Raw genomic sequence first — 10,788 nt, forward strand, 5'->3', positions numbered from 1 at the left:
TTAGAATCAACACAGGTAGACCTCATAGTGGCCTGATGGATTGTCATGGAAAACAGGTTCATAAGACATTCATAACCCACATAGGCTTCAGGTTGAATTTAGGGGTGCAGGCAATGTATTCCTATGGGGAGAGAAGTCATTGAAAACTGTTTGATGTAAACACCTTCTTTTACAGTTTTTTTTTGCGATTGCTAAACGACAGTGGGCACAACTGGAGTCACATGTGCAAAACTCTAACTACAGTCTGCACTACCAACAGTCACCTGAGCTAAACAGTTCACATCACCTGCAAAACTCATTCCAAGCAACACAACTCTTAACACATGGCTCTACACACGCTCAGTGCAGCCAAACACTATGCACAACCCTCACTGAGATAACACACACTGTCATTCAGAACACACTGAGTAAAAACACTAGCATCAAACACCAATACAGAAAATACAAACTTTTCATCTTTACAGTTTGAACAATTTCAGTGACTTCATACAAAGTAATATTTTCTTCAAAGAAAAGAGTGATATAATATAATATAATATCTGTGTAAATATTCTATAATTGCAATACAAAATAGATTCCTGTAATGTTTTCATTTACTGTAAGGATGTAACTCTCACCTGTTTGCATGATGGAAAATTCGCATTACAGATGCCACTGTGGATCTTTGCAGATTGGGTTGAACCCTCAACCCTGCCTCTCTCAATGAGAGACCATGGTTCACAACATGGTCTATAAGTGTAACCCTTATTTCATCTGAAATAACAGCTTTGTCTTCTTTGTCTTCCTCCACGCATCCGCCCTCTCCCTGCCACCCTTCTCCCTCCACGAACCCATCTTCCTTGTTCCATTTCCAAAATGAGTCTTTCTGAGCTCTACCTATATATACTGTAATATGTGTGTGTGTTCACTAACAAGTCTAAAACAAGACACCTGCTTAGCCTTTCAGCTGAAATTGCAATCAGCAGTGTTTGAAAGGCACAAGGCTGAAATCTATTCCGTTTTGAATGTGTGGTTCACAGTTTTGACAGCAGTGTGTTAGCATTTGAACAAAGTGCTGTAAATCCACAGTGTTGTGCAGGTTGTGGTTAAAGTCATGGGATAAGTGTGTAGAGTTTTGAAAACTGTGTTCAAGCAATGAAAAACGAACTAGAGTTTGGTCCACATGAACTGCTGCTGTGCAGACTGTAGTTAGAGTTTTGCACATGTGACTCCAGTTGTGTCCACTGTCGTTTAGCAATCGAAAAAAACTGTAACTGTTAAGAGTTAATGCCACATAGTCAATGTTAGGCTTGCACGGATCGGAAGGACATCAGGAACATTCCTGAGGTCGAAATGTGCTTCTTACCCTAATTGTTCTCCCGCTGTCACCCAAAAGCACCTGCAATTTAGGGCCAGGCTTCATTATGAGGTTCAGACCGAGCAAGCTACGGTCTAGTGGGGCATCTCGTTGAACTCGGCACAGCCTAGAGATTATGGTAATGCCATTGCAGGCTCTGAGTGTCTTTAAGCACAGCACTTTGTCACTCCATCCTTGCTGTGTGTGTGTGTGTGTGTGTGTGTGTGTGTGTGTGTGTGTGTGTGTGTGTGTGTGTGTGTGTACGAGAGCTTTTCTTTGACATCTGTTGGGAGAAATGACTGACTTACAGTTCATGGGGGTTGCCTAATCACACACATGAAGTTTTGAAAAGACTTTCAACAGGAAGTTGAAAGTGAGCACATATCCTCCTTGGGGTAGGCACTTACAGAATATTGAGGTTTAAGTCTTTATGTTAAGAACAGACTTATTTACAGAGGGTTGAATGAGTGTGTGTTATTTCAGAAAATCACAGAAAATCACAGAAATCTCGCAGAGCTCCGAAACACACTCTGTCTGAACTGCAACTGGATCTGTAACTTAAAAAAAAAACGCCTTTCTTTGAACTTGGGGCGGCAGTGTAGCCTAGTGGTTAGAGCGTTGGACTAGTAACCGGAAGGTTGCAAGTTCAAACCCCTGAGCTGACAAAGTACAAATCTGTCATTCTGTCCATGAACAGGCAGTTAACCTCTGTTCCTAAGCTGTCATTGAAAATAAGAATTTGTTCTTTAACTGACTTGCCTAGTTAAATAAAGGTAAAATAAAAAACATACATTCGAAGTCTTTTCTATATTAGATAAATCGCTGGTTCTTTTTTTCCTGACACCGTTCAGTTACTTTGACGTGAAGCGGTAAAATTAGCGCTCTATTTTCATTTTTGACCTTTAATCCCAGAAAAATGGCCATAACTCAAAAACCCTTGAGGCCTCGACGCCATCTTGTTCGGGGCCAACTGCCCATTATGCCAAACCTATGCTCACCAAGTTTCGTCTTCGAAGTCTTTTCCGTTTAGGAGAAAAGGCCATGTCGTGAGTGTTGATGTTTTGTACATTTGCAATATGATTCCATTCGCCCTCTTCTGGGATTTACCAGGATAGCGGAAAAATGACCAATATTTGAACATTTTATAAAACGAAAACCAAATGTCCGAGAGACTTCGTTTGATGACTTCCCGGAAGATCCGGCCCCCGTGCACGGCCCGCCGCCGTCCACGAATTTTAGAAACGTTGGCGGACGTCTAGCAAGGGACCGTATGCAATGTGGACTTTCTCAATAACCATATGGCGAATGCCAAAATGTTCCCTTAAGGTATGGAAGTTCAACAAGTTATGAATTCGGCGCTCTCAGGGAAAGATAATATGTTAGTCAAACACAATTCAACCCTGACCGGTTCACCGGACGTGACATTTACTTCTGATGTTCTGACCTGTTGCACCCTCAACAACCACTGTGATTATTATTTTTTGACCCTACTGGTCATCTATGAACATTTGAACATCTTGGCCATGTTTTGTTATAATCGATACCCGGAACAGCCAGACGATGACTGGCCACCCCTCACAGCCTGGTTCCTCTCTAGGTTTTTTCCTAGGTTTTGGCCTTTCTAGGGAGTTTTTCCTAGCCACCGTGCTTCCACACCTGCATTGCTTGCTGTTTGGGGTATTAGGCTGGGTTTCTGTACAGCACTTTGTGACATCAGCTGATGAAAGAAGGACTTTATAAAAATATTTGATTGATTTGATTGTCAAGTTAAAGTGCACTGCTGTCAAAAACCGCTGAAAAAGTTATCCTCCTTTGAGCCAGTGTGAGCCAGTGACATAAGGATTGTTGCAATTTCAAATACACTCCGCGACTTTACCAACTGTCCTATGGAAGGTCAACAAGTTATGAATTTGGCGATCTCAGGGAAAGATAATATGTTTGTCAAACACAAGTCAAAATGCACTGCTGTCAAAAGTTGGAGCAAGCCACAAGAAAAAATACATTCCTTCGAGCCGGATTTGAACCAGCGACCTAAGGATTGCTACAATTATCACCTACAGTCCTCCGCTCTACCAACTGAGCTATCGAAGGTGGACAAGTAATTCCTAAAGCCATGACCTAGATGGTAAGAAGTTCAGCTGATCGTATGTTCCTTCTTAAACTATGATCTATAATCTGCTTAGTGTGGTGGTTTCATGGAGATGCAGGGGATTGATCCGATGTCCTCATACGTGCAAAGTATTCGCTCTTGCGCTGAGCTACATCCCCTTAGAATGCCAGTAGTTGCATTTGGGGATAGTGAAAAAGTGAGCCGATGGTAATGAATGCTTTTTTTGCCCTTGTCTCAGGATGGTAAGTCGGTGGTTGAAGATATCGCTCTAGTGGCGTGGGGGCTGTACTTTGGCAAAGTGTGTGGGGTTATATCCTGCCTGTTAGAACCTGACCGGGGGTATCGTCGGACGGGGCCACAGTTTCTCCCGACCCCTCCTGTCTCAGCCTCCAGTATTTATGCTGCAGTAGTTTGTGTGTCGGGGGGCTGGGGTCAGTCTGTTATAGCTAGAGTATTTCTCCTGTCTTATCCGGTGTCCTGTGTCTATTTATGCATGCTCTCTCTAATTCTCTCTCTCTTTCTCTCTTCTTTGCTCTTTCTTTCTCTTGGAGAAGGACCTGAGCCCTAAGACCAGGCTTCAGGTCTTCCCGGCCTGATGACTCCTTGCTGTCCCCAGTCCACCTGGTTGTGCTGCTGCTCCAGTTTCAAGTGTTCTGCCTGCGGCTATGGAACCCTGACCGGTTCACCGGACGTGCCACCTGTCCCAGACCTGTTGTTTTAAACTCTCTAGAGACAGCAGGTGTGGTAGAGATACTCTGAATAATCAGCTTTGAAAAGCCAACTGACATTTACTTCTGATGTGCTGACCTGTTGCACCCTCAACAACAACTGTGATTATTATTTTTTGACCCTACTGGTCATCTATGAACATTTGAACATCTTGGCCATGTTTTGTTATAATCGATACCCGGAACAGCCAGACGATGACTGGCCACCCCTCACAGCCTGGTTCCTCTCTAGGTTTTTTCCTAGGTTTTGGCCTTTCTAGGGAGTTTTTCCTAGCCACCGTGCTTCCAAACCTGCATTGCTTGCTGTTTGGGGTATTAGGCTGGGTTTCTGTACAGCACTTTGTGACATCAGCTGATGAAAGAAGGACTTTATAAAAATATTTGATTGATTTGATTGTCAAGTTAAAGTGCACTGCTGTCAAAAACCGCTGAAAAAGTTATCCTCCTTTGAGCCAGTGTGAGCCAGTGACATAAGGATTGTTGCAATTTCAAATACACTCCGCGACTTTACCAACTGTCCTATGGAAGGTCAACAAGTTATGAATTTGGCGATCTCAGGGAAAGATAATATGTTTGTCAAACACAAGTCAAAGTGCACTGCTGTCAAAAGTTGGAGCAAGCCACAAGAAAAAATACATTCCTTCGAGCCGGATTTGAACCAGCGACCTAAGGATTGCTACAATTATCATCTACAGTCCTCCGCTCTACCAACTGAGCTATCGAAGGTGGACAAGTAATTCCTAAAGCCATGACCTAGATGGTAAGAAGTTCAGCTGATCATATGTTCCTTCTTAAAATATGATCTATAATCTGCTTAGTGTGGTGGTTTCATGGAGATGCAGGGGATTGATCCGATGTCCTCATACGTGCAAAGTATTCGCTCTTGCACTGAGCTACATCCCCTTAGAATGCCAGTAGTTGCATTTGGGGATAGTGAAAAAGTGAGCCGATGGTAATGAATGCTTTTTTTGCCCTTGTCTCAGGATGGTAAGTCGGTGGTTGAAGATATCGCTCTAGTGGCGTGGGGGCTGTACTTTGGCAAAGTGTGTGGGGTTATATCCTGCCTGTTAGAACCTGACCGGGGGTATCGTCGGAAGGGGCCACAGTTTCTCCCGACCCCTCCTGTCTCAGCCTCCAGTATTTATGCTGCAGTAGTTTGTGTGTCGGGTGGCTGGGGTCAGTCTGTTATAGCTAGAGTATTTCTCCTGTCTTATCCGGTGTCCTGTGTCTATTTATGCATGCTCTCTCTAATTCTCTCTCTCTTTCTCTCTTCTTTGCTCTTTCTTTCTCTTGGAGAAGGACCTGAGCCCTAAGACCATGCTTCAGGTCTTCCCGGCCTGATGACTCCTTGCTGTCCCCAGTCCACCTGGTTGTGCTGCTGCTCCAGTTTCAAGTGTTCTGCCTGCGGCTATGGAACCCTGACCGGTTCACCGGACGTGCCACCTGTCCCAGACCTGTTGTTTTAAACTCTCTAGAGACAGCAGGTGTGGTAGAGATACTCTGAATAATCAGCTATGAAAAGCCAACTGACATTTACTTCTGATGTGCTGACCTGTTGCACCCTCAACAACCACTGTGATTATTATTTTTTGACCCTACTGGTCATCTATGAACATTTGAACATCTTGGCCATGTTTTGTTATAATCGATACCCGGAACAGCCAGACGATGACTGGCCACCCCTCACAGCCTGGTTCCTCTCTAGGTTTTTTCCTAGGTTTTGGCCTTTCTAGGGAGTTTTTCCTAGCCACGTGCTTCTACACCTGCATTGCTTGCTGTTTGGGGTATTAGGCTGGGTTTCTGTACAGCACTTTGTGACATCAGCTGATGAAAGAAGGACTTTATAAAAATATTTGATTGATTTGATTGTCAAGTTAAAGTGCACTGCTGTCAAAAACCGCTGAAAAAGTTATCCTCCTTTGAGCCAGTGTGAGCCAGTGACATAAGGATTGTTGCAATTTCAAATACACTCCGCGACTTTACCAACTGTCCTATGGAAGGTCAACAAGTTATGAATTTGGCGATCTCAGGGAAAGATAATATGTTTGTCAAACACAAGTCAAAATGCACTTCTGTCAAAAGTTGGAGCAAGCCACAAGAAAAAATACATTCCTTCGAGCAGGATTTGAACCAGCGACCTAAGGATTGCTACAATTATCACCTACAGTCCTCCGCTCTACCAACTGAGCTATCGAAGGTGTACAAGTAATTCCTAAAGCCATGACCTAAATGGTAAGAAGTTCATCTGATCATATGTTCCTTCTTAAACTATGATCTATAATCTGCTTAGTGTGGTGGTTTCATGGAGATGCAGGGGATTGATCCGATGTCCTCATACGTGCAAAGTATTCGCTCTTGCGCTGAGCTACATCCCCTTAGAATGCCAGTAGTTGCATTTGGGGATAGTGAAAAAGTGAGCCGATGGTAATGAATGCTTTTTTTGCCCTTGTCTCAGGATGGTAAGTCGGTGGTTGAAGATATCGCTCTAGTGGCGTGGGGGCTGTACTTTGGCAAAGTGTGTGGGGTTATATCCTGCCTGTTAGAACCTGACCGGGGGTATCGTCGGACGGGGCCACAGTTTCTCCCGACCCCTCCTGTCTCAGCCTCCAGTATTTATGCTGCAGTAGTTTGTGTGTCGGGGGGCTGGGGTCAGTCTGTTATAGCTAGAGTATTTCTCCTGTCTTATCCGGTGTCCTGTGTCTATTTATGCATGCTCTCTCTAATTCTCTCTCTCTTTCTCTCTTCTTTGCTCTTTCTTTCTCTTGGAGAAGGACCTGAGCCCTAAGACCATGCTTCAGGTCTTCCCGGCCTGATGACTCCTTGCTGTCCCCAGTCCACCTGGTTGTGCTGCTGCTCCAGTTTCAAGTGTTCTGCCTGCGGCTATGGAACCCTGACCGGTTCACCGGACGTGCCACCTGTCCCAGACCTGTTGTTTTAAACTCTCTAGAGACAGCAGGTGTGGTAGAGATACTCTGAATAATCAGCTATGAAAAGCCAACTGACATTTACTTCTGATGTGCTGACCTGTTGCACCCTCAACAACCACTGTGATTATTATTTTTTGACCCTACTGGTCATCTATGAACATTTGAACATCTTGGCCATGTTTTGTTATAATCGATACCCGGAACAGCCAGACGATGACTGGCCACCCCTCACAGCCTGGTTCCTCTCTAGGTTTTTTCCTAGGTTTTGGCCTTTCTAGGGAGTTTTTCCTAGCCACGTGCTTCTACACCTGCATTGCTTGCTGTTTGGGGTATTAGGCTGGGTTTCTGTACAGCACTTTGTGACATCAGCTGATGAAAGAAGGACTTTATAAAAATATTTGATTGATTTGATTGTCAAGTTAAAGTGCACTGCTGTCAAAAACCGCTGAAAAAGTTATCCTCCTTTGAGCCAGTGTGAGCCAGTAACATAAGGATTGTTGCAATTTCAAATACACTCCGCGACTTTACCAACTGTCCTATGGAAGGTCAACAAGTTATGAATTTGGCGATCTCAGGGAAAGATAATATGTTTGTCAAACACAAGTCAAAGTGCACTGCTGTCAAAAGTTGGAGCAAGCCACAAGAAAAAATACATTCCTTCGAGCCGGATTTGAACCAGCTACCTAAGGATTGCTACAATGATCACCTACTGTCCTCCGCTCTACCAACTGAGCTATCGTAGGTGGACAAGTAATTCCTAAAGCCATGACCTAGATGGTAAGAAGTTCAGCTGATCATATGTTCCTTCTTAAAATATGATCTATAATCTGCTTAGTGTGGTGGTTTCATGGAGATGCAGGGGATTGATCCGATGTCCTCATACGTGCAAAGTATTCGCTCTTGCGCTGAGCTACATCCCCTTAGAATGCCAGTAGTTGCATTTGGGGATAGTGAAAAAGTGAGCCGATGGTAATGAATGCTTTTTTTGCCCTTGTCTCAGGATGGTAAGTCGGTGGTTGAAGATATCGCTCTAGTGGCGTGGGGGCTGTACTTTGGCAAAGTGTGTGGGGTTATATCCTGCCTGTTAGAACCTGACCGGGGGTATCGTCGGACGGGGCCACAGTTTCTCCCGACCCCTCCTGTCTCAGCCTCCAGTATTTATGCTGCAGTAGTTTGTGTGTCGGGGGGCTGGGGTCAGTCTGTTATAGCTAGAGTATTTCTCCTGTCTTATCCGGTGTCCTGTGTCTATTTATGCATGCTCTCTCTAATTCTCTCTCTCTTTCTCTCTTCTTTGCTCTTTCTTTCTCTTGGAGAAGGACCTGAGCCCTAAGACCATGCTTCAGGTCTTCCCGGCCTGATGACTCCTTGCTGTCCCCAGTCCACCTGGTTGTGCTGCTGCTCCAGTTTCAAGTGTTCTGCCTGCGGCTATGGAACCCTGACCGGTTCACCGGACGTGCCACCTGTCCCAGACCTGTTGTTTTAAACTCTCTAGAGACAGCAGGTGTGGTAGAGATACTCTGAATAATCAGCTATGAAAAGCCAACTGACATTTACTTCTGATGTGCTGACCTGTTGCACCCTCAACAACCACTGTGATTATTATTTTTTGACCCTACTGGTCATCTATGAACATTTGAACATCTTGGCCATGTTTTGTTATAATCGATACCCGGAACAGCCAGACGATGACTGGCCACCCCTCACAGCCTGGTTCCTCTCTAGGTTTTTTCCTAGGTTTTGGCCTTTCTAGGGAGTTTTTCCTAGCCACGTGCTTCTACACCTGCATTGCTTGCTGTTTGGGGTATTAGGCTGGGTTTCTGTACAGCACTTTGTGACATCAGCTGATGAAAGAAGGACTTTATAAAAATATTTGATTGATTTGATTGTCAAGTTAAAGTGCACTGCTGTCAAAAACCGCTGAAAAAGTTATCCTCCTTTGAGCCAGTGTGAGCCAGTGACATAAGGATTGTTGCAATTTCAAATACACTCCGCGACTTTACCAACTGTCCTATGGAAGGTCAACAAGTTATGAATTTGGCGATCTCAGGGAAAGATAATATGTTTGTCAAACACAAGTCAAAGTGCACTGCTGTCAAAAGTTGGAGCAAGCCACAAGAAAAAATACATTCCTTCGAGCCGGATTTGAACCAGCGACCTAAGGATTGCTACAATTATCACCTACAGTCCTCCGCTCTACCAACTGAGCTATCGAAGGTGGACAAGTAATTCCTAAAGCCATGACCTAGATGGTAAGAAGTTCAGCTGATCATATGTTCCTTCTTAAACTATGATCTATAATCTGCTTAGTGTGGTGGTTTCATGGAGATGCAGGGGATTGATCCGATGTCCTCATACGTGCAAAGTATTCGCTCTTGCGCTGAGCTACATCCCCTTAGAATGCCAGTAGTTGCATTTGGGGATAGTGAAAAAGTGAGCCGATGGTAATGAATGCTTTTTTTGCCCTTGTCTCAGGATGGTAAGTCGGTGGTTGAAGATATCGCTCTAGTGGCGTGGGGGCTGTACTTTGGCAAAGTGTGTGGGGTTATATCCTGCCTGTTAGAACCTGACCGGGGGTATCGTCGGACGGGGCCACAGTTTCTCCCGACCCCTCCTGTCTCAGCCTCCAGTATTTATGCTGCAGTAGTTTGTGTGTCGGGGGGCTGGGGTCAGTCTGTTATAGCTAGAGTATTTCTCCTGTCTTATCCGGTGTCCTGTGTCTATTTATGCATGCTCTCTCTAATTCTCTCTCTCTTTCTCTCTTCTTTGCTCTTTCTTTCTCTTGGAGAAGGACCTGAGCCCTAAGACCATGCTTCAGGTCTTCCCGGCCTGACGACTCCTTGCTGTCCCCAGTCCACCTGGTTGTGCTGCTGCTCCAGTTTCAAGTGTTCTGCCTGCGGCTATGGAACCCTGACCGGTTCACCGGACGTGCCACCTGTCCCAGACCTGTTGTTTTAAACTCTCTAGAGACAGCAGGTGTGGTAGAGATACTCTGAATAATCAGCTATGAAAAGCCAACTGACATTTACTTCTGATGTGCTGACCTGTTGCACCCTCAACAACCACTGTGATTATTATTTTTTGACCCTACTGGTCATCTATGAACATTTGAACATCTTGGCCATGTTTTGTTATAATCGATACCCGGAACAGCCAGACGATGACTGGCCACCCCTCACAGCCTGGTTCCTCTCTAGGTTTTTTCCTAGGTTTTGGCCTTTCTAGGGAGTTTTTCCTAGCCACGTGCTTCTACACCTGCATTGCTTGCTGTTTGGGGTATTAGGCTGGGTTTCTGTACAGCACTTTGTGACATCAGCTGATGAAAGAAGGACTTTATACAAATATTTGATTGATTTGATTGTCAAGTTAAAGTGCACTGCTGTCAAAAACCGCTGAAAAAGTTATCCTCCTTTGAGCCAGTGTGAGCCAGTGACATAAGGATTGTTGCAATTTCAAATACACTCCGCGACTTTACCAACTGTCCTATGGAAGGTCAACAAGTTATGAATTTGGCGATCTCAGGGAAAGATAATATGTTTGTCAAGCACAAGTCAAAGTGCACTGCTGTCAAAAGTTGGAGCAAGCCACAAGAAAAAATACATTCCTTCGAGCCGGATTTGAACCAGCGACCTAAGGATTGCTACAATTATCACCTACAGTCCTCCGCTCTACCAACTGAGCTATCGAAGG

General features: G+C 44.7%; 5 non-coding genes across 5 annotated transcripts; all 5 read right to left on the bottom strand.

Moving 5' to 3' along the window:
- Positions 1-3,339: 3,339 nt before the first annotated feature.
- On the bottom strand, positions 3,340-3,427 carry trnay-gua (transfer RNA tyrosine (anticodon GUA)). The gene is given in 2 exon segments: positions 3,340-3,375; positions 3,391-3,427. It is a non-coding gene; the product is annotated as a tRNA-Tyr (tRNA).
- Positions 3,428-4,812: 1,385 nt separating this feature from the next.
- On the bottom strand, positions 4,813-4,900 carry trnay-gua (transfer RNA tyrosine (anticodon GUA)). Its single transcript is given in 2 exon segments — positions 4,813-4,848; positions 4,864-4,900. It is a non-coding gene; the product is annotated as a tRNA-Tyr (tRNA).
- A 1,384-nt stretch (positions 4,901-6,284) lies between these two features.
- Positions 6,285-6,372, bottom strand: trnay-gua (transfer RNA tyrosine (anticodon GUA)). The gene is given in 2 exon segments: positions 6,285-6,320; positions 6,336-6,372. It is a non-coding gene; the product is annotated as a tRNA-Tyr (tRNA).
- A 2,856-nt stretch (positions 6,373-9,228) lies between these two features.
- On the bottom strand, positions 9,229-9,316 carry trnay-gua (transfer RNA tyrosine (anticodon GUA)). Its single transcript is given in 2 exon segments — positions 9,229-9,264; positions 9,280-9,316. It is a non-coding gene; the product is annotated as a tRNA-Tyr (tRNA).
- A 1,384-nt stretch (positions 9,317-10,700) lies between these two features.
- On the bottom strand, positions 10,701-10,788 carry trnay-gua (transfer RNA tyrosine (anticodon GUA)). The gene is given in 2 exon segments: positions 10,701-10,736; positions 10,752-10,788. It is a non-coding gene; the product is annotated as a tRNA-Tyr (tRNA).

Source organism: Oncorhynchus clarkii, chromosome 18 (genome assembly GCF_045791955.1).
Source record: "Oncorhynchus clarkii lewisi isolate Uvic-CL-2024 chromosome 18, UVic_Ocla_1.0, whole genome shotgun sequence".
Classification (NCBI taxonomy): Eukaryota; Metazoa; Chordata; class Actinopteri; order Salmoniformes; family Salmonidae; genus Oncorhynchus; species Oncorhynchus clarkii.